The sequence below is a fragment of the Oryctolagus cuniculus genome, chromosome 11 (genome assembly GCF_964237555.1).
Source record: "Oryctolagus cuniculus chromosome 11, mOryCun1.1, whole genome shotgun sequence".
Taxonomy (NCBI): domain Eukaryota; kingdom Metazoa; phylum Chordata; class Mammalia; order Lagomorpha; family Leporidae; genus Oryctolagus; species Oryctolagus cuniculus.
In genome coordinates this window covers 7,793,931-7,817,589 of record NC_091442.1, presented here as the reverse complement: position 1 = coordinate 7,817,589, position 23,659 = coordinate 7,793,931, and the positions used below count along the sequence as shown (strand labels likewise).

The following is a 23,659-nucleotide window of genomic DNA, read 5'->3' as shown; positions in this document are numbered from 1 at the left end:
CACGTGCATGCTGGTTCCAGGCCCAGCTGCTCCACTTCCAATCCAGCTCCGTGCTAATGGCCTGGGAAAGCAGAAGATGGCCCAAGTGCTTGGGCCCCTGCACCCATGTGGGAGACCCGGAAGAAGCTCCTGGCTCCTGGCTCCTGACCCAGCCCCAGCTGTTGTAGCCATTTTCAGGAATGAACCAGTAGATGGAAGCTCACTCTGTATCTCTGCCTTTCAAATAAACAAATACTTTTAATTAAAAAAGGAAGGGAGGGAGGGAAGGAGGAAGGAGGAAGGGGGGGGGGAGGCAGAGCCAGTGCTGGCTAGGGAGATGAGCAGGTGGGAGATCGGCAGATTGGGCCACAGGGTGTCCCGGCCCAGGGGGTCTGCGTGGATGGTGAGGTGGGAAAGGCGGCCCTGCCAGCAACACTGCAGACCGCTCTCCTCCAGAGAGCCTCGGGGACACATTCTCATCTCCAGGGCTGCACCCTGCGTCCTGAGCTGTGGACACGCACCTCACATGCGGCCTCCCCCACCTCCCAGCACCCACGCAGCACCACTCTCCCTCCTCTATCACAGCCTGGCCATGACTGCCGGCCTCTGCACACTGCTGTCGTCCTGGCCGCCTGCACTCATCTCTCTGTATCTCTCCCCCACCTGCTGCTCTCGAAAGGAAGCTCCTGCAGACAGGAGCGGAGTTTGTTGGCGCTGTGCCAGTGGCGGAACAGGATCGGCCCTCCAGGATCACCTGGTGAAAAGACAGCCCAAACCTGGGGCAGGTGGCACGCCAACCAGAACTGATCTGCTATCGATTTTAACTCCAAGGGTCATCAGAACTGCCACTTGTGGCACAGGGGGTAAACCACTGCTTGGGACCCCGCCTTCCCCACATGTAGTGCCCGGTTCACCTGCTGCCCACTCTGCACTTCTCATCCAGCTTCCTGCTCAGGAGCCCGGGAGGCGACAGAGGACAGCTCAAACACTCTCGTGTGAGACCCACCAGAGTTCCTGGCTCCTGTCGTCAGTCCAGCCCCACCTGTGGCAGGCCTCTGGGAAGTGACACAGCAGATGAAGATCTCTGTCTCCCCTTCTCTGCCATTCTACCTTTAAATACGACAGTGGCAACAACAGCTTCCATAGGGCTTCCGTGGCTGCCACCTAACTAGCATCCTCTGCAGCTTTAAGCCTCTGATGGAGAAAAATCCTAGTAACCACACCGCCAGCTGACCAGCCCAAGGAAACTCTGCATCACTCGGACTTGCACCCCGTCTTCTATGACCGAGGACAAGTGGCGCTGTCCATGCCCGGGCATCTGAGTGCCTGACCTGACGTCTACAGCACAGGCAGACATGCTCTTCCTTAAACTCTAAAGCGGTGATTAATAGCTTCAATGAGCTCTACACCACTTCAACCAATTTGCAGAGCAAAACTCTTTAAGCGGCTGTAATAATAAAGACTGGAATAACAGAACTGGTCAGGATGGAGCCCCAGGAGAGTTACTGACAAGCCAGCACCCCAGGTCTCCAGGCAGCGCGCAGAGGCTGTGCAGAGACGGGCAGGGAAAGCAGCACACCGCACTCCAACAACCTGAACGCTCTTGCCCCGCACGTCCAGGGATGCTTCGGAAGACGATTCTAAACAGTTGAAACATTTTTAAATCTTCACTTGGTGACAGCACTTAACCTGCAGCCACCATTCCAAGGCACTGTGGCAAGCCATTATGCAACGTAACTTCGTATTCCAAGAACGCTAGATTTAATTTACACTGATTCCTTATATTTCGTCTGTAATTCAGCATCGCTATCTGAAATCCAGTAAGAATCATCCTGCTAGAACTGCCTGTAAGGCCTGTCTGATGCTTTCCAGGGGTCACTACTCAGGCTCTGCCTTGTGACAAAGGCCACTGGGAATTCCAGCACTACCTGCAGATGCTGCCACTGGCACGTTATGCACACTGCTCCACACTTTACAAGGTGGCAGCAGCTGCCCCCCTGCCAACAAGGGCTAGCACCTGGGGCCCTGCTCTTCACACAGAGCAGTGAACACTGCCAGCCTGCAAAGATGCCGCACGCCTTTGTTTGAGCTCAACAGGTTATCTTACATTCTTTTTTTTTTTTTTAAGGTTTATTATTTATTTGTTTGAAAGGCAGAGAGGCAAAGACAGGAGAAACAAAGACACAGACCCTCCCATCCACTGATGCGCTCCCCAAATGGTCACAACAGCCAAGACTGTTCCAGGCTGGGGCCAAGAGCCAGGAACTCTGAGTCTCCCACATGGGTGGGCCAGGGACCACGTGGGCACTTGGGCCACCCTCAGCTACATTCCCAGGTCCATTAGCAGGAAGCTGGATCCGCTAGGAGCAGCCAGGACTTGAAACCAAGCAGCTACAGGATTCTGGCATCTCAAGCAGAGAATTAACCCCTTGTGCCAGCCCCCTATCTTAGAGTCTTGATATGGAATATTCTTACTACAGTATGCAGCAAAAGGCATTCAAAGTTATCAAAAACTGCCAAAAACACATAAACTTGTATTTAGACAGGTAATGTGCAGTATTCCTACAAACCCACTTTTTCCTCAAGCTACTAAAATGCTAATAAATACTAAAATGTTAGTAAAGCATTCAACTTAACACCGCCACTCCATTGACTCATCTGTGTCCTCAAAACCTCAAAAGTATCTCCGAGATCTGATCTGAAAACTTGGTTTTCCCTCTGTATTTTACACATGCTAATCGCTTCTTAATCTAACAAGTGGAGAAAACTCTACATAGAGGTTACAGGGGCAGCCAAAACCTGCAACTTTAAATCCTTCATCGCTGCTTCAGACAACACCAAAGTCACACCCATGAGCTAATGGGTCATTTCCCTACACCGGGCGGGCGGGCAGCAAGGAGAAAGGAAAAGGTGAGAACACGCCCCGTCCGTCCGTGTTCAGATGTTCAGTGCCACTGCCCAAAGGCAGTCAGACAACAAGGGCTGCTCAAAGGCAAAACCTGGGAGGACCCTGTAGGAAATCACCTCATTTTCTTGAGACTGTATTTAACTGTTCAGCCCTACGAAGGATCAGAGGCCAAAATACTATAAAAATATAATCGCATTAGCATACCTCAGCATTCCTCCCTCAGCAGTGAGCGTCTGTTAAGGGATCTTAATAGGAACTTAAGACACGGCACGTTAGTTTTAGTTTCAATATTATCAATATGAGCAGACACTGTGATCTGCAACCGGGCTTTCACAATCTCCATCTTGATCTGAAGAAGATTTGTTTAAATGTTTAATTAAGCAAGACGAAGCACTCCTAGTAGTTGAGTTTCTACTATTACTGCTACTTAACCAGGATAACCTTAAATATTTTTAAAAGATTTGACATAACTATCACACACATACAATTTCAGCAAACTTAAAAAATAAACTATTCTGTCTTACTGCTTTAACTCTACATGTGTGTTCACATGTGGGTACATAATACATACATACATACATACATACACACACACACACACACACATAACCGTATACAGATAACACGCATTCCACTCAGGCCCAGCACTCTGCCACTCTAAGTTAAAAAGGAGCTCAGAAGGCACTGCCTGTCCAAGGCATGTGATCTGCCTTTAATTTAAATATTCTCCTCCCTATATTTTGCTGAAAAGATAACTAAGGTTGCAGATCTGGCTCTTTCAGATGTTTATTTTCAAAATTGGGGGGGGGGAGTCTCAGCTAATAATATAATCATTATTCAGACGATTTATATGGGAAATTGAAAAAACTTCTAATCCACTGATTTAAAAAAAAAAAAAAAAAAAAAAAACCTCCTTCGGAGGTAACCAAATCGCCTTAAGTTATTTTGAAACAGGTAGGACAAGTAAAAAAATCATTTCTCCTAGCGCTGACTCACGAGCAGAGTTGATCTGTAGTCTACAGGGCCTGTCTACCCAACTACATTTTACATTCCAAAGGTCTGTACAAAAGCAGGAGGCCCACAGCAACACAACACTAAGAACCCATTACACACCATTACACGACTCCAGGGCGGTTCTTAGCCAGGAAGCAGGGGTGCCGTCGGTCCCAACAGCCCGGGGAAAGCTTAGAAACAAAGGCTGTGGAATTAAACTAATTCTCTCACACAACTTACTCAGCTGTCTTTTCAGGTTTGGTAATTTTATTTCTCAACTTTATCATAAAATTACCAAACTGGCCCCAAACTTCCAGTAACTCAGTCGCTACCCGGAGCAGGAAGTACTGGGGATGTTTGGAACAGTCAGATTCTCGAATGTAAAGTTCTTTAACGAGCATTCCAACGTGAATGCAACAGCGTACTGGCTCCCAGGGGCTCCCCCAGCTTATCTGGAAGCGGTGTGTGTACCAGAACTGAGCTCACTCGCAGGAGCTGTGGATTTTAGGAAAGCGAGGTCCCGGTTCTGCCACTTCCTTGAAGTCAGATTTCTATCTCCCCTCGTGGTCGCAATTCAAAAGCCTTTGCCCCACATACCACTGCCGAAGTATCTGACCGTGTTATTGGTGTGGGGGGCGGGGGCAGGGGACAACCCAGGTCACCACCATCAAGAAGCAGGCCGTTTTGGGGAAAGTTTCCACGCTGCCCCCAGATGAGGCCGTCACGTTGCACCCGCTCGGGCTGCTCGCACCCTTTCCTGCTGTCTTTGTGCAATATTCTTCCTTCCACGTGCATTTCAAACCAGCTATCGCCCCTCCCCCCAAATCTGGAGATGAGGTGTGCAAATCAAGCCTCCCCATTGTCCCAAGTTTCATTTGCATGCTGTGGCTACTAAACCCGGTGCTGTTAACCCTTCCCCGGAGTCCGGCACCCCGCATCCCTGGGATTCTTGTACTATCACTGGGATTCCATTGCGGTGGCTCTTGCAAGGCCCCTTTCTCCTCAGTACCTCGGGAATCTGCCATATGCACGAGAGCCTCCTTACGCACACTCTGGGCCACTGAAGAACTCGTCAGTCTATACAACTGTCTCTTGTTTTTCATTCCTACTGTGTAATAACCTCAATGCTGTGGCGTCACCTTTCCCAGTCACAGGGATTAAACTCAAACAGTAGGAAGTCAGGAGTGAACCATTAAAAAAAAAACCAACTCCATTATAGGCCATATTAGCATACTCGAGGTGGAGCACTCTGAACTGTATGGGGGGGGGGGCAGAAATACAGCCTCACATAAAACATCACAAAGGCCCACTCACTCACTTTCAGAAGAAAGCCAGCTACAAGGTGCTTCCTGAAGGCATTACGTCTTAGGCAGTCAAGAGTCACTAAAGCTACTCTGAAGTTCTTACCGACCACGACCGCGCCTGGGCCCGCTGTGAGCCGAGAGCGCTGCCTCACCAAGTGGGAAAACAGCCCGTCTTCTGGGACCCCTGAGGCTCTCACCCAGCATCCTGGAGTTCAGAGCGCTCCAGGGCTGGGGAACGGCAACCCCGCTGCGGCACGGACAGACGGTTTCGTTAGAAATGCTGCCCAGGGAGGAGCGCCCTCGCCACCGCCAGCCACTGCGCTCCTTGATTATTTCATCAGTTCACAGGGCGACCTCTAAAACAGCCCAGGGAAGGGATGGGGGCTCCCGCTCCTCCTCCCCCGGCGTTCCAGGGCCAAAAATGGAGGCGCACAAAGAGAATGCAAATCCGCCCCCACCTAGAAGGAGCCACTGCCTCCCCCCACCGCCCGGTACCTGGAAAAAAGGAGGAAAAAAAAAAATCCTGTGCCATTAACGAAATCGAAAGACTCCTCAGGGTGAAGGGGAAAACTGGGGGGAGGGGTTTCCACAAGTTTTTGCCAAGTTTGCACTAGTTCCTTTTTTTTTTGAGTTAAGAAGTGAAAGGGAAGCAAGCGAACCCAAGACAAGATAACTGCTAAACTCCGACCTCACGAGTTACTAAAAACCAGCAAAGGTCAAACGGGAAAGGGTCGCGAAGATAAAAGGCTCGGAACACGCCGGGCGCCCAAGTTCCGCGCCCTCGTCCAGGGAGAGGCCCGTCCCTCTCCCCACTTCCTCCTCACCCCGAATCTCGCCGGCCCCGTCCACACCGCCGGCCGGGCACCCCGGCTCCGGCCCCCTCCGGGCCGAGGAGACGCCCGCCTGAGGAGACGCACGCACCGGGCGGCGCGGACACCTCGGAGCCCCCGCGCGCGTCACTCCACGACAGCCCCGCACCCACGCGCCCGAGCGCCGTGAAACTTCGCGTCCTCGGGACTTCCGCGGGCCACGCACTCGGGTGGGGGTGGGGGTGGGGGTGGGGGTGGGGGCGGGGGTGGGGGTGGGGGCGGGGGCGGGGCGCTCAGCGGAGCGGGGGCGCCCCGACCCAGGTGCGGGGCCCGGGACCCCGGCCCCTCGGGTGGGGGCGTCATCTCGTGTCAGTCACTCAGCCGCCTCCAAAGCGATGAAGACGTTAATTGAACCAACCTGAGCGGCATCAAGACCCGCGCTTCCGAACCTGACGGCCTGGGGGCCCCCAGACCCCGCGGACCGGAGGGGAGCCGGCCGGCACGCGCCCCGAGCCCCCCGGGCCGCGGCTGCAGGGCCACCCCGCCCCCACCCGCCGCGGCGGGGGGAGGGGCGCGGAAACACTCCCCTCCCCGATGCACCGCTCACTGCCCCGGGCGTGGCCAGGCCACGGGGGTCCCGAACTCGCCCACCCCCACCCGCTCCGAGGGGGGCTCGGGCCCGCGACCCCCGCCCGGGACCCCCAGCAGCGCCCTCCCGGCCCGCGCACCCCGGGGGCCCGGGCCCGCGCGCGGACGGCTCCTCCGCTCGGCGCCTCCTACCAGAAACTTCCCTTTTTTTTTTTTTTTGAAAAAAAAAAAAAAAAAAAAGGAAGAAAGGAAAGAAAGAAACACTTTTCGGCTAACATTTCCATCCTGCCCGCCCCGCCGCCCCCAGCCCCGGGAAGCCGCCCCGTGGGAGCCGCTGGGGGCATCCGAAGTTGTTGGTTTTTTTTTTTTTTCTTTTGGCCTTTTAAATCTTTTTTTAAAATTAGAGTAGAAAATGTAAAAATAAAGGGAAAATCCACCTTATCACACACCTCCAGGAATCGCAGCCCCGTGCGCAGCCGCCTCCGGGGATGGGCAGGCGCCCCGGGGCTCCCGGGGACGCGTTTGGGGGGCGTCCGGGCCAAGGGGGGGTGGGCGCGGGGTCGGCGGCGAGGCCCGGCCCCTCCCGCGGCCCCCGCGGACGCGCCCTCCGCCCGGCCATTGTTCGCGGGGGACGCCCGGGAGGACGCATTGTTTTGGCCGTTCCCAACTCGCCCCGGCCCCTCGCGGGGGACCCCCGCGGCCGCCCCCTCCCCAGGCCCGGGCGGCCCCCGCGCGGGGCCACCCAACTTCGGCGGACAGCGCCCCCGCCCCTCAGCCCCCCGGGCTCCCGCGCCCGCCGAGGCGCCGACCCCCGCCCGCGCCGCGCTGGACGTGGCGCACGGGCGGCGGGCGGCGGGGGTCGCCGGGCCGGCCGGCCGGGGAGGGGGCGCCCGCGAGGGCCGGGCCGGGCGCGCCCCTTTACCTGCGGCGCCGGCTCCTCGGCCATCCTCGCTCGGCGGCGGCCGGGGTGAACTGACACCGCCGGGCGCCGAGGTTTGAATGAGGAGGGCGAGGGGAGGGGGCGGGGAGGCCGGCGGGAGGGGAGGCGGCCGAGTTTCGCTCGGCCTTTTGTGCGGACACCTCCCGGCCTCCGCGCCCGCACCCGGCCCCCCGAAACACACGGGGGCCCCGCTCCGGGCGGCGGGCCGCGCCATGCCCCGGGGGGCGCCTCGGGGACCCTCCCCCGAGGAGCGAGCCCCCCCACCCCCACGCCACCCCCGCCCGGAGGGTTGGGGGCCGGGCTCACCTCGGGCGCGGGGCTAAGGTGAGCGGGGCGGGGGTGCGCACGGGGGGCAGAGGCGCGGGCGCCCCCTACTCGTCCGCGCGCGGACAGTGCAGGCGAGGGGGGTCCCTAGAGCCGCCGGGTCGCGGCGCGTCCGGCGCAGGGGGACTGTTGGGTCAGAAAGTGTTCAGGGAGCAGCTGTTGCGCCCTCCCTCGGCCCCGCCGCTCGGGAACGCCCCGCCTCCAGCCGCCACCGGCCGCTCGGGGCCGCCCCGGGCCCGCCCCCCCGAGGCCCACGTGACGCGCGCCGGCGCGCCCCTGCCCCGCCCACCGCCGCAGGCTCCGCCCCGGAGCGCGGGCGCGCGCCCGGCGGCCGCCGCGCATGCGCGCGCCTCGCCCCCGCCCCCGCCCCCGCCGCCTGCCTCCCGCCATCCGGCTTAACGTGGCCGGCTCGCGCCGCGGCCGTTCCACTGACAGGTAGCCGGGGAGGGGGCGGCGAGCGCAGTGCGCAGGCGTGGGCCCGGCCCTCTCGCCGCCTCCCCCTCCCTCGCAAGGTGCGCCCCGCGAAGGGAGGGGCCGGCGGCCTGAGCTCCTGGGTCGCCCAGGCTCTCAGACAAAAAAAACCTTTACCCCGCCTTGGGCAGCACACAGCTGTGCACGGAAAAAATAAATAATAAATAAATAAGCACTTTGTCTGATTTTCTTCAAATGTGGAGGAGGCTGGCTGAAACGAGATCCTTAAGATTTTCCCTCAAATTGGTGTCCTGTAATTGTTTTGATTTTGTTTCCTCGCCTGGAAGGCTGGCGCTGCTATTACAACTCGGATTTCTGAGTTGGCCCAGGTTCCAAGAATCCACTTGGATGAAGCCGGGCTTGCAGTGGGGACCAAAAAATAAAACCCAACCCAGTAGCCTCTCCCGGCCCCTGGGCGCCCCCAGGGCTTCCCGGCCGTCCCGTCCTCGGAGAAGCGAGGGCGGACGAGGGACGCGGGTCCAGGGTTCCACAGCCCGCGCGACGCGCCCACACTTCTCCACGTCAGGATGCAGATCCTGCAAATGTGCATGGGACGCCCGCTAGAGAAAACAGCCAAGGTCTTGGTGCTGTATTTTTTAAACTGCCCTTCGGTCGATCCCTGCTGGAGAAATTTAAAACAACCAGAAAGGCTTTGGGAACATCTATTTCCTAGAGCAAAAGACAAAAAAAAGAGCCGGAAGTGATGAGCTCTGCGGGGACAGGGAATCGAGGCGCCGGCCTCGCGGGGCGGGGGTGCACCGGCATTTCGCACAGACCCACTCAGCCCACATATGGCCTGGTTAGTCTTTTGTCAAAAGGAAGTGAATCGATTACTCGCTCACACTTAATTAATGAGCAGCGCCAGAAGTGGGCTCTTAGGCCGCACTGATTTTCTGTTTCACTCAAGCCCTGGGATATTATTGATCCCTTTAGCGGCAGGGCTGGTTTTCTCCGGGGAGCTGGTGCCCGGAAGCCACCTTGCAAACACGGCCTTCGCTCACCCCACGCCGTGAGCACGAGTGGCCGTGGGCCGCGCAACCTGGAGCCCGGGAGCCGGGCCGCGCCCGCCAGCCTCGCTCCACTTGTTAATGCATAACCTTTGAACTCCGAAACCGCGGAGGCCTGAAAAACCCAAAACTGAGCCCAGAGGAGCGGTCCAGACTCGGCGGCGGGAAAGGGGGAATGATCAAATATTTTGACAAACCGAGAACAATGGGGCTGCGGGGTCCGGAGACCCCGGCCGCCCCCGCAGCGCCGTCCCAGAGCTACCATTTTGTGTGCGAGATAGCATCACCCCGGCTGGGGACGGCCCTGACCCGCCCTGGGGAGGGGACGGCCCAGGAAGTGCTCGCCTTTCAATCCGAAGGAGTTGTATTGGCTGATCTGCCCGCCCAGTTTTTATATGCGAGCCCTAACGGTGGAGCAAAAGGAATCACAAAGAACCAGGAGCAATCCTGGAGACTCGCCAACCAAACTGGGAAATCGTTGCGAAATCCTGCGGGTGCCTGGCCGCTGAGCCACCGAGGGGGCGACCCGCCCCCTACCCCAGGTTCACTTGGAAGGCAGGTGTCGTTCACAACCACGTTTGAAAAAAAAAATGGCAACTCTGAGTACACCGGGAACGCTAGGTTTCGTGGTCCACGCCGAGAACGCCTGCTACGACCCCAGGACACGCACACTGGCAAGGGAACCTTGTTCTGCATCACCCCTGGCTCCGCCCACGCAGAAGCCGGCTCGGCGGGCACCCACCGGGCCCGACTGCCCCCAGGGAGTCGGGAGCCACTGACACAAAGAACGGACCCAGGAGCAACCTCCTCCAAGGCGAACCGGAGCCCCTGCACTTGGGACCCCCAGAGAGGGCAGAAAAGCACCCCCTGGCCTATCAGCCACACTTCATCTGTCACAGCCCTCCCTGAGACGTGCTGAAAGTCACGCCATTAGCTCTGGTTTGATCCTGCACTTAGTCCCCATCCTGTTTTCTATCCGGATCCTGCCTGTCCCAAGATTCCCCCATCTTAGCAACCAGGACGGCGGCAAAAGACAACCTTTCCTATTCGCTGTAGTTAATATTTATTGGAATCATCGCTTGAGCCTCAGCCTTAATTAGAACGGAATGCGGTATGATCATCATTTTTCCCGCGGATCACTACTAGACAAAAACAATTTGGAAATTGTGTAAACCCCTGGAGCTGAACGAGTGCCAACAAAGATACTGGGCGTAAAAGAATTCAGTGTTCGGAGCAGGAAACCTGAAAAACTACAGTGAGGAGTTAGCAGGAAAAGAGGAGAAAGGCAAACCTGCCAGTCTTTGCAAAGTACAAAGGACATTCGAGAAGGACGCAGGGGGAGCCCTGTTCACAAGACCCAATGCACTCAATTAAGAAGGGATCACAAACACCAATCTTGTCTCCTCTACATTCAGGCACAAGAACCCACACGAGTCACCTCTGAGTGCCCAGACTCTATAAAATATCACAATGATGTCCGATTAAAAACAAATATGCAGAAGTTACCTTTCAGAAGTAAAAGCGGTGTCTACAGCTGGAAACTCCCTCTCCAGGTAGCCACCAGACCACCTGGCTAGGAACAATACTGGAGAGATGTGACTGTTGGTTTTTACAAGCAAACTAAAAAGGGTGGGGCCAAGAGGGAGGCTCCTATCAAATAGAGGTTCTGGTACAACCCCGGCTAGATTGGATCAATCAGTGGGAATCTTTCATTTTTGCTGGATCAGTCCCGATGATACTTTTGATGCAGTGCCCTTCCCCCATCCCCGCAAACACAGCTTACACTTATGTCTTCTAATATTCTAGATGGTTCTCCAAGTTTCCAACATGTCACTGTAAACTATCTTAGAAATCCCAAGGGGCGCATGGAACGAGGAGCACCTCTGGAAAGCTCTCAGCACCCCCGAGATATTCCAAACAGGGAGCTTTGGGAGGAGAGAAGGACGGGCAAAGAAACCACCATTTACTGAAATCCCGTTAGGAGTTGATCATCTGAAACCCACAATGCCACAAAATGTGAAAAGTTTTGAGCTTCAACATGAGAGATAACAAGCTGAGAATCCCACACCTGACCTCCCGTGACCACAGTGAAAAAACCTGGGCACAGTAATATATATTTATATGTGTATATATATATATATAAAAGGCCATTTGTATAAAGCCTTTGGAATATAAATGGATTTCCTGTTTACTTGTGGGTCCTATCCCCAAAATATCTTATTCTGTAGATGCAATATTCCAAAATAAAAGGTCTGAGATTGGAAACAGTCCTGGTCCTGAGCATTTGGGAGGGGTCTTCACCTGTGCCACCATCCTCTCAATACATGGAACCATCTTCCTTCCACGCACGTAAGCCAAACACTCTAAGTCAAATTATGATAGTCCCTCGTCATCTCCCTCCCCCCACACACACAATTCAGCAAGCCCTGAAGTCCCTCTCTTAGCCTATGTCAACAACAGAGCCTAGTCCTCCACTTACCTTCATCATAACGCAAGCCTGCCACAAGGCGTGACCACCGTCTTCCTCCAGACGAGCAGAGAGCAAAGTGTGCCCAGATTTCTCCCAGCTTCTTCCTTTCTAGGTTTGCCTTAATGTCTTCTCCGCCCATAACCCAAGAGGCCTTTTAAGGAGGATATCAAATCCCGTCACCGTCACCGCCCTACTTAATGCCTTCCTATTGCCTGGAGGGAAACAGAACAAACTCCACAGTTTATCTCATCAACCTGGTGACCACAGCCCCTGCCTCACTCTCCAGCTGCGAGTCTTGGCACACTCTTGGCACACACTTGGCGCCCTGACCTTGAGCTCGGGCCTGACCTGGCGCCCTCAGCCCCGTGCCTCCCTTGGCCTACCACCTCCGTATTCTCTCCAGGGAAGCAGCTTTCCTGCCTTTCCTAAAATAAATAATAAATAAATAAATAAATAAAAAGTATGGGGCTCTAATAGTCCACTGGGTCATTACACATTGAATATCTGTACCTCAGATATAGACATCTACAATTAAAATAGTATAAATAAATATTTTCAAAATAACCTAATTCTACCTCTTGAGAGCTGCCTAATCCTAGATTATTCAATCTCTCTTGGGTTTCACTTTCCTTATCTATAAATGAGGGTGCTAAACATGATGAAGTTAAGTATAACTGTATTACTTACATAAATCATAAAATGTTTATATCTCTATGGGACTTTGCAGAATTCAAGGAGACTCACTGTACAAAACTCATAGAGTTTTGGGTACCTGGTCCTGCTGAAGACCTGGGAGTTGGAACAGGAAGCAAAGTAACTGAAATCTACCAGGAGGGAGACAGTTTATTTGCAGGCCTGAGACACTGGGGAGGACACTTGCTGTGTTAGATTGGGCCCCCAGGAATCAGGTAGCATATTCTATGCTGGGAGCCAGCACATGTCCCTTTCAGAGGGGACCCACAAGGAGAAGGCCTGAGGAGGAAAGACCTGGAAGGCAGCCAGTCTCATGAACAGGGGGAGTAAGGAATGGAGGCAAACGGTGGCCAAGTGCAGGACTTGGTACGTGGGAGCGTCCTCCTGATTTATCCCCATCCTCACCTGCTGGTTCTTTCTCCTCTCTTGGGCCCCCAAATGTTGACGTAAGTGCCCCAGGTCCCACGGCTGGCACCTCTTTTCTGTTCGGGGAATTTCCTGCTGTTAATTACAGTCATGCCCAGCAAAACTGCCCCCTCCATTCCCAAAACACATTTCCAACTGCTGACTGCATCTGCCAAGTCCAAGGTCCTATCTCCGTGCTGTTCTTCCGGCAGACATATACAGGGCCACTTCTCTGAGCAAGCCACACACTGATCTCGTCAAAAGTCAGGCCTGATTATGTCACGGCCCTGCCTAACCGCCCCTCCCCCAACGGCATGTCTCAGAATAAAAACAAAATCCTGATAACATGGCTGGCATGTTCACGCAGGCCCTGCTAAAACTCTGGATTGTTTTCCAAGAACAAGCCAGTGAGAGGAATGCAAGTAAAAAGTGAAAGCAGCATTGAACTTCAGGACCGGCTCTCTTCCTCGGATGATGGACCTGAAGGTGTCACAGTCCTTTTACTGCAAGCTGGCATTTTCCTCTCTCTGTCCCAACAGGACAATCCCAGAAGTCAAACTCCTGCTGATCCACCTGCCCGGCGCCCCCACCCCTAATCTCGTCAATCTCTATCCCTTTAGTATTGCCCCTTCCTGAAAAAGAGTAAGCTGGACCTCAGGATGGCCAAGTAGCTGCCTGAGATCACACAGCTAGCTTCATTTTCCTGCCTCTCATCTGACCCCAGCTCTGTCACCAACCAGAAGTTCCTTAGGTCTAAAAATCAGCACTGGCACCTATCTGTTTCCTGAACACTCAGCACTCAGCTGTGCGTCCTCAGGGGCCAGGCTCAACCCTCCTCCCTCACCTACCTCCCCTCCCGGCAGCTGGAACTACTCCAATTCCCTGGGCTTGCCCTGGGGCCAGTCTCCTCCCACCTCCCAGTCACTCCCACAGTTCTTGGTGTCTCCGTGTCCCTGGGCCTCTTCTCCCATACACTGCGGAATCTCCTTAGAAAGTGGAGAAGAGAGGCCACAGATGTATGTCCTAGCAATTAGCAGAGCGCTTTGTGCCCAGAGCTAGCTGCCAATAAATGTTTGTAAAGTTAAAATGTCCTGGACATTGTAGCAGTCTCGTTCCACAGGATACTTCCCTTGCTCCTGGCTCAGCAGTGGGTCTTACAGATCCTGTCACTCCAGGATCTCCCAAAGGCACCCTCTCCCTCCACACCCACTATCCCTGAATCCTAACCCGTGCCATGATCTCATAGCCCATTCTCCTCTGTCTTCTCCAGAGCGCAAAATTCTGTTCCCCAACCCACTAATAATCACCCTGCTTACTTTCTTATGTGAAAATCTCCTGTTTTACCAAAATCAGTCTTTGTTCCGGTTCCTTCTTACAAGGCAAAACCACACCCTGACTCCAGCCAACCTTTCAGCCTGATTCATTCAATAAATATGTATTGACTATTCTTTCTTGTAAGCATGTGTCTAGGTAGTAATTAGAAAGAGGCACAAAACAAATGGAATTCCTGCCCTCGTATAGCTTCTATTTTAACAAGAGAAAGACATTAATCAAATTTAAACACACATAAACAAACATGTAAGTACAGTACCTACCCTAGAGAAATCATCACTTATATGCACAAAGAAGCATACACAAGGATGTTCACTGTAGCACTGTTTATAAACATGAAAAAATGAGAAACAGCCTACACGTCCACCAAAAAGAAAAGAAACCATACTATAGCCACATTTTGGGACACAAACACCAGTTGTAAAAAAAGCTGTGCTGCATTTATTCATGCAAACAGATCATCAAAAGGAAAAAAAAATCAAGCTACAAAAAGGTAGCACATTCTTGTTTTAAAATACACACAAATATTATCTAAAGGAATCCCTATCTATTGTACATATACACAGAGCGAGACCAGAAATTGCTGTGTAAATACATCAACAAAAGCTGGGGAGGCTCACACCAAAAGTTATAAATTCTCTAATATGGACAAGGACACTTGTTGGATGCTAAATGCTTGCTCTTTTTATATGTAAAACATTCAGATTTTTATATGCAACCCATAGAATTAAAGATCCGTTGCCTATAAACATATAATTACATGAAACAAGCCGGGCACAGAAAGAGAAATATTTCTGATCTCATTTATCCATGGAATCGGAAAACAGAGGGCTCCCGGCGGGGAGGAGCTGAGGCGGGCTCAGGGGCTGGGGGCACCGTGGGGAGAGGTGAGCCCTTAGCAGCAGTAAGTCCTGCAGCTCCGTCACACAGCGCGAGCGCACTTCCTCACAGCGCCTTGTCGACTTGAAGACTGCTAGGCGAGATTTTAAATATTCTTAACCACACACAAGGAAAATATATCAGATGGCGGATATATTAATTAGCTCGATGTAATCCCTCCACAATGTATACCCCTATTAAACCACACTGTACCCTACAATGTATATAATTATTATTTGTCAATGAAAGTAAATTAAAAAAAAAAACACCTACCATTTCACAGTGTTAAAGGGTCTGGGGAACAAGAAATGTGGAAAATTGTTCATGTTTCCATAATTCTAGACCTAACTCTCTCCTGGCTGTTCTGGCTTCTGCCCCGCCCTGGCTCCCCAAAGCGCAAACTCAAGCAAAGCTCAGTCTGTAACCCCCAGCACCTGGCGGCCACCTCCTTCAACCCCTCTCTCCGCTGTCCAGTGCTCCTTTATGGGACACGGGCTGGACCGCGCCTGGCTCTGTATGTGGGCATTTGTCTCGCTTGTCAGCACTGCCGACTCCTCTCTCTGCTGGAAAGGTGCCCAGCTCGCAGGAAGTACTCCGGCGTGATCCATCTCCTTAGCTAAACGTGCCCCTGGAGTCCCACAGTCACTCACTCCCTTCCTCTCTCACTCACTCAGCACATAGGTGTGACGCACCTGCTGTGTGCCAGGCACTGCTGTAGGGGCTAGGGAGGCCGCATGGTGGGTTAGAGGATAAGTGCTATGAAGAAAGAAAAAGAAGGGCCAGGAAGTGTGGCGGGGTTGGTGCTAGGAGTGATGTTAAATAGCCTGGTCCAGCAGGTGGGGGATGGCCATGCCGCCATCCCATATGGGCACCAGTTTGCACTCCAGTGCTCCACTTCCGATCCAGCTCCCTGCTAAAGGCCAGAGAAAGCAGCAGAAAATAGCCCAAGTACGTTGGCCCCTGCCACCCACACGAGACTCAGATGAAGCTTCTGGCTCCTAGTTTTTTTTTGTTGTTTTTTTTTTGTTTTTTTTGTTTTTTTATTTTGACAGGCAGAGTGGACAGTGAGAGAGAGAGACAGAGAGAAAGGTCTTCCTTTGCCGTTGGTTCACCCTCCAATGGCCGCCGCGGCCGGAGCGCTGCGGCCGGCGCAGCGCGCTGATCCGATGGCAGGAGCCAGGAGCCAGGTGCTTTTTCCTGGTCTCCCATGGGGTGCAGGGCCCAAGCACCTGGGCCATCCTCCACTGCACTCCCTGGCCACAGCAGAGGGCTGTCTGGCTCCTAGTTTTGGCCAGGACTGGGTCAAGCTGCTGTGGCCATCTGGGGAGTGAACCAGTGGACAGAAGATCTCTCTCTCTCTAACTCTGACTTAAATCTTAAAAGCAAAAAACCTGGTCTTGCAGAGGTTTCACCATGGAGACCTCAGCCAAGTTCTAAAAGGGTAACGGGGAGCCACGAGGTGTTCTGGAGTGAGAGCATTGCAGGCTGGGGAGGCAGGTGAAAACCTGGGAGCAGGTGAGCTGGTAGGTGACGAACACTGTGACCACATGGGAGACCAGAGCACTGAGCCTTTGGATTTTATTCTGAACGAACCTGACACTGAATAGTAAAATGAGCAAAATGACAACCTGGCTCTGCGACTGAGCAGCTTATGAAACCATGATATAACCAAGAGTACTCCTACAACAGTCACGTCACGGAAGCAGTGTCCTTCCCCGAAACCACGCAGGTACCGCGGCGAACGCACACTTCCAGGTCGCTTTGACAACAGCGGCAACAGTAGTCATGGTAAGAAGAGGAACGACAAGGGGAGAAAGAAGGCGACTTACGGGGGCCCCGCACGTGCTGGAGGGCCAGCTTGGGGTCTGTTTATCCATCCTGTTAGCTACTCCCCTGGAACCTGCTACGCGGGCACTTCCCAAAGTTTACAGAAAACAGAATTCATGGAGACGTTTATATTGGTACAAAAACATTTGAAATACTTGTGTCGTTTTCACAACATGCATTTTCGTGAACTTTTTGAAGAACTCTCATATCCATGGGTTTCAAAATTATTTTGTACTCAGCACGTTGTGACTGAATGGGTAAGGCTGCCGCCTGCAGAGCCGGCATCCCACGTGGACCCCAGTTCTGAGTCCCAGCTGCTCCACTTCCCATCCAGCTCCCTGCTAATGCACCTGGGAAAGCAGCAGAGGATGGCCCAAGTGCTCAGGCCCCTGCACCCACGTGGAGACCGGGAAGAAGCTTCTGGCTTCTGGCTTTGGCCTGGCCCAGCCTGGGGCCAATGCAGCCATTTGGGGAGTGAGCCAGTAGATGGAAGATCAATCTCTCTCTCTTTCTCTGTAACTCTGTTTTTCAAGTAAATAAAAATAATTCTTAAAAGGGGGGGAGGGGCTGGTGCTGTGGCATAATAGGCTAAGGCTCTGACTGTGGCATTAGCATCCCATATGGGTGCAGGTTCATGTCCCAGCTGTTCCTTTTCCAATCCAGCTCTCTGTTATGGCCTGGGAAAGCAATGGAAGATGGCCCAAGAGCTTGGGCTCCTGCAACCACTTGGGAGACCAGGAAGAAGCTCCTGGCTCCTGGCTTTGGATCAGATCAGATCAGCTCAGCTCTGGCCCTTGCAACCATGTGGGGAGTGAACCAGCAGATTAAAGAGCTTTGTCTGGGGCCAGCACTGTGGCGCAGCTGGTTAACACCCTAGCTGTGGTGTGGTGGGTTAACACCCTGGCCTGAAGCACCGGCATCCCATATTGGCGCCGGTTCTAGTCCCAGTTGCTCCTCTTCCAATCCAGCTCTCTGCTATGGCCTGAGAAAGCAGTAGAAGATGGCCAAAGTCCTTGGGCCCTGCACCCGCATGGGAGACCTGGAAGAAGCTCCTGGCTCCTGGTTTCAGATCGGCACAGCTCCGGCCATTGCCACCATCTGGGGAGTGAATCAGCAGATGGAAGATCTGTCTCTACCTCTCTGTAACTCTGTCTTTCAAATAAATAAAATAAATCTTAAAAAAAAAAGAGCTTTGTCTCTGTGTCTCTGTATGTCTGTCTGTAACTCTCAAATAAATAAATAGATAAATCTTTTAAAAAGAACCCGGAACTCTAAAAAAATTATTTTGTAGCAAAAAAGAAGTCCTCTATCCATTTTCCTACAAACCTGAAATTCTTCATTTATTTAGAACCAGCTACAGATGAGGAGACGGAGGCTGTCAGAAGCTAACTTTCTGCCTTGCTGCCCTCTCTTGAGCTTCTACAACCAGAACGGAGTGGACTCTTAGCGCCATCTGATCCCAAAGCTGCCTCTCACCATTCTCTTTGTCCTAAGTGGTTGCCCTTGGCCTCAAAGGCAACGCGATAACCGTAGGGGTCACGGATGGAGAACTTCCTCCAGGCCAAGCTCCAGACGCCCTCCTTGGGGTGCCCAGGCAAGTCAGCATCCGTGCCTCCCCCCTTAGAAAGCACCTCTCAGAGCCCCGAAATTGCAGGGGTTCAGAGGCTGAGCACTTGAGACCAGCTCCTTTCTGGGCTCAAACCAAGCCTCCGTCACCCAGCTGTCTCCTTTGCCAGCCGGCCTGAACCGTCTTTGCCTCTGTTTTCCCATTTGCAACAGATGGAGGTAACACAGTGCACTAACAAGTGTATTTGGGAGGAATAAGTCGGTCCTCACTCCTAATACACGTTAGGAAGATGGGGCACACAGCAAGCACTCAAGTAAGACACAACAAACCAAGGTGGGACACCCACAGACATGTTCGTAACCCAGGCAGGGTGCTCACCAGCCATGGGCCGGAACAGGAAAGCAAAGGTCCTTCTGGCAGGTAAGGGAGCCTGGTTTGTCCACCCTAGAATCCCAACAGCTGCATCACCAGCTAACCGCCCACCGTTAGACAAAGCAAGTCTTGGAAGCCCCTACCTGGATCTGGGCAATCCTGGAGGCTGGTGGCAGGCGGCTCTGTGTCCCTGGGGCTTCTCCTCCACACTGCAGGTCCCGGAGGCCTGAGAAGGGGGCAGAGCCAAGGTGACGGAAGCGTCCCCTCCCTACCAGCAGGTATGGCCCTGGGGGAAGGCTGAGGGGAGAGGGGGCGGCACGCCCTGATGGGCTCCCGGTGATGTGTTTAGTAGTCCCACAAGTGACCCACGGCCACACCCCTTCATCCCACAGCTCCCAACAGAAGGTGCAGGTTGTCCCAGATGGGCAAAGCAGCCATTAGAACCCTCGGCCTCCCTCACTGTCTCACATGTAAAAGGGGTCAAAGAAAGCGGACTAGGCAGGGCGGTGCTGGGGGGACCTGAGCCCCTCACAGGAGCCCCAGATGGACCTGCACCTGTGACCCCTCTGAGGCCAAGAGGGACAGTGGTCTGGCTCTCTCTGGACACCTCCCCTGTCCACCCCAGCCCTTCAGTTTCACAAATCCTTTGGGCCCCTCTGACAGCTGTGTTTTTAAAAATTTGTGGTTAGCACATCTTGTTGACATATTTTCAGGAAGCTCAAGTGGGCATGGCCTCTTAAAATATTTTAAAGGGATGATGTTTGGGTCCCACTGGATGGAGGCAACACTTGGAGCCGGGGGAAGGCATGGAAACCCCCAGAAGCCACCAGGGCGCACAGGACCACAGTCCCGGAAACTTAAACCCAAAGGGATAAAAACCTCAGTGTCTGGGTTTCTCTGGACCCCCGTGCTAAGTTGTGATCTCCTGCATTTTCTTCTGCACCCCCCCCTTGCCCCATCCACACAACAGCCAGCCTTGTTCTGTCTCCCTGCCTCAGAAACAAACAAAAAATCAGTCACCAAACCGTCTCTAGACCAATAGGGTTTGAAATGTTCTGATGTTGCCTTTTTTTTTTCACACCGATTTGTAACCGATAAGATTTCTCCCTCCCAGAACACTGAAGCGCCCTGAGCAGACAGAAGCGGTGTCTGAAGAAGCTGTGCTCAAAGTCCGCAAATACAGAAGCAGCGCGTCCCCAAGGGGACGCAGTGGACGCTGGCGCTGCCCGGGCCCTGCCACCCAGCCCCCCCCCGGGGGGGGGCGGCGAGCCAGGAAGCCCCTGCCCCCCAGAGGCCAAGCCGGGGTGCAGCGCTGGGCTCTGCACCGGTGCCCCTGGGCTTTGGGCGCCCCCCCTCCTCCGGCTTCCCGGCGGGCTCGCACACGGGCCTCGCAGCAGGTTCACCCGGCTCCTCCTGGCTCAGCCCGGCCCGGGGCCGTCGGGCCGTCTGCGCGCTCCCACAGCTGTAGACAGTGTATGCACTTATTTATTTCCGGGGACCGGGGCCCTGGGACACAGTAAGCGAGTCAGCCTCTTGGAGCCCTGAAAGGCCCTGGCTCTAAACCTTTAATAGCAGCTCTCTCACGCCCTGGGAAGTGGAAGTGGAAATGGGTACAGTCCTTTTGTAAACAGCTCAGGAGACCGGCAGGGGCCTCACAGATGTTGGAGGCAGAAGTGGCCCCCGGAATCCAACAGTCCAGGGGAAGCAAAGTGTTCAGGGACAGAGAGATTCAGGGGAACAAGACACACACACACACACACACACACACACACTCTGATTTGTGGGGAGACGCACAAATACAGGCATGAGTCATCACCCAAGGTGGCACCAGGCTGCCACTCAGCCACTTTGCAATCAGAAACTTTGGGGAAATGGGTAAAGTAGCAAATGGAAAAACCCAAGAGGCGAAAGCGGATTTTTAACAAACTATAAATCTTTTTATTAGTGAGCATAAAGGTAGGCTGTAAGCACCCAGAACAATGCAAATATTAAAACTGTTTCTTCTTACCAAGGACATTCTAATGCGGACTGAATATTATGGGATACCAAACAACGGCTCATTTCACCAGCTGTGCTAATGGCATTATGGATTACTAGGGGAATTGGATGTGGGTATTTTCACAGACCTCTCTGAAGCAGATGGGAGAAGAATAGGATATATAGGAATTTACAATACTTTAGCAAAGAAAAAAATGGGAGAAGTGAAGCAAATGAGGTTAACTTCTTGCCCTTGTAGAACTGGGTGTTCCACGTCCTAATGGGCTCCCGGTGACAAAGTCTGGGCTGAAGCCCCACAAGTGACTAGAAAAGTTACTACTTTTTCTATTCTCTATTTTTGTATCCACTTCAAGACTTTTATTAAGAAAAAAAGTTCTAAATGGTTGTTTTCAATAGTGGTCCATACACGACCTGTTTTCCACTTCCTGTTTTTCTCCATTTCTCATCATATGCCTGGATTACCTATGAACTCAAACAAATGAGCATTCATTTTACCAAAAAGAAGTTTCTAAAAACGAAGAGCTTCCCAGTGCCACGGAGCTGTTGCATTGCTGTGTAATTCTAGTGAATCCCCAGAACGCTACCATAAGCCTGTGTTCCTTCCACTGTGAGCCCATAAATGGTCTAAATCCTCTTTGGGGAGGGTAGCAGGCTCCGCTGTAAATACGAGCATGATCAGCTGATAAAAAGGCCAGCTGCAAGGAACCATTTTAAAGATTAGGAGCCATTTAAACACCACACACACACACACACACACACACCCCACCTCTTGCCTCTCAAACGTGAAGTGGCGAGATTCTCTGCTTTTTAATTCTGCCGTCCCATGCGATGGCCCTGCGAGCAGCCAGCCAGGCAGAGCTCAGCACGCCGGCCGGCTCAGAAGGAAGGCTCCACATTCCTTAATTAGCAGCATCAGAAAAGCTCCACTTCCGGCAGCAGGCTCCCGGCCAGCCAGCTACTCAGCTGGCTCCGCACAGCCCAGAGTTCATGCAGGGGATTTTCAAAACTCTGGGGAGGCAGATAGTGCTGCTTCGCGTGTTTCCTTTTGCTTTGCTTTCTTGTACTCTGTCTCAGGCTGGTCGGCTTTAAACTGCTGCACTCCAACTTCTGCAGGTTGAAGATGACCCTTTGTATGTATTTCCTTGTTTCCAAGGAGACGCTGTACGTAGGAGGGGTCACAGTTGGAGGCAGACTGGATGAACACTTGACCAACTTGAAAACAGCTTTCTTGGGTGTAGTCAAGAAGTTTCTTTTTTAGTAAAACTCACTTAAATGAAATCTGTGATTTGTATTAAATTCCCTGGCAGTTTTCCCTGAGGAAAGATTCCAAACAAAATTACACGGTTTTCCAATGGGATAGATTTGATCATATTCGAAAAGGCCGTGGCAGCAGGATTACAACCTCAATTGAAATGTCAAATTCTCGGGAAACGTTTTCTCGTTGTAAACATTGGATTTCGCTGTTGTCACAGTTACTTACTTGGAACGTCAGAGGTTTTGAAGAAATGAAATAATGCTAAACTGACAATTGACAGATCTGACAGACAATAGTTTTAACTCTTTGGAAGATTTTCGTCCTTTGAGGGATCCTGAATCTGTTCTCCTGTGCATGGTTTCATTTCTCCCTTTTCTTTTTTGAAGAAATTATTTATTTTCACTTTATTTGAAAGGCTCAGAGATGGAGAGAGAGCGCATTCATCCCGTGGTTCACTCCCCAAATGTGCATCAGCCAGGGCTGAGCCAGGCCCAAGTCAGGAGCCCAGAATCAATGTGGGTCTCCCACATGGGTGGCAGGGGTCCAAATACTTGAGCCATCTCCGCCTCCCAGGATGAGTCTCAGCAGCGAGCGGAGACGGGGCTTGAACTGGCTCTTGCACCCATTTCGGGGTGAAGCAGTAGGTGAAAGATTCTCTCTCTCTCTCTCTCCTCTGTAACTCTGCCTTTTAAATAAAGTCAATCTAAAAAAAAAAAAAGCCATAGTTTGAGTCTATCCCTGACTCGGTTTACCTTCACGCTCCTGAAATTCCAAGACACTATGACAGTGATGATGATGTCATCTTAGTGGAGACATAATATGTCATGGATTGTTGTTCTTCTCAAAAATGAAGTTTGCAGGGGCTGACACTGTGGCGTGATGGATTAAGCTGCCATCTGCAGCACCGGCATCCCATAAGGGCACCTGTTCAAGTCCCAGCTGCTCCACTTTTGATCCAGCTCTCTGCTAACGCACCCAGGAAAGCAGTAGAAGGCGGCCCACGAGTTTGGGGCTCTGCCACCCACATGGGAGACTCAGAAGAAACTCCTGGCTCCCAGCCTTGGCCTGGTGCTGGCAGGCATTCCAGCCATTTAGGTAGTGAACCAGTGAACCAGTGAACAGATCTTTTTCTCTCACTCTCTCTCCCCACATTCCCCGACCCTGCCCCATAACTCTGCCTTTCAAATATATAAGTAAAATCTTTAAAAATAAGAAAGTTTACAAAAAAAATCTGTTGTGGAAAATGATCCTTAACCCAAGCAGCTAAGTCTTCTTTCAAAGTCAAACACATCAAGGTTGAAATGAAATCATTCTTATTAATACTGGGAGGATATTATTCATATCTCCCAAGTAGGGGGAGTTAGGCTTTTGACAAAAAAAAAAAAAGTGATATTTGAATTCACTCTCAAGTTTGTCTCCTTCCACTCCTGTACGTTACAAAGATATTTCTGCCTTCCTTTTATTCCCTGTTGTGAAGGCTTTTCTGCGGCTCGGGGTGTCCGAGGAGAAACAGTAACATTTGAACCGGTGCTATCAGA

General features: G+C 52.7%; 1 protein-coding gene across 11 annotated transcripts in view; it reads right to left on the bottom strand.

Annotated features, from left to right (window-relative positions):
• ZNF217 (zinc finger protein 217) overlaps positions 1 to 21,983 on the bottom strand; it is a 39,034-nt gene extending 17,051 nt beyond the window's left edge. Inside the window, exons 1-2 of one of the 11 annotated variants that reach the window (XM_008274158.4) lie at positions 21,633 to 21,983; positions 19,012 to 19,094 (exon numbers count right to left, since the gene is read on the bottom strand). The gene's annotated coding sequence lies outside the window, so the exon portion shown is untranslated. Of the gene's footprint in view, positions 1 to 5,381; positions 5,982 to 6,008; positions 6,204 to 6,411; positions 6,744 to 7,018; positions 7,376 to 7,503; positions 7,791 to 7,827; positions 8,040 to 11,802; positions 12,023 to 19,011; positions 19,095 to 21,632 lie in introns of those variants that run through there. The other 10 variants (XM_017350462.3, XM_070051402.1, XM_051832647.2 and 7 more) reach the window with 10 other exon arrangements.
• Positions 21,984 to 23,659: the final 1,676 nt, after the last annotated feature.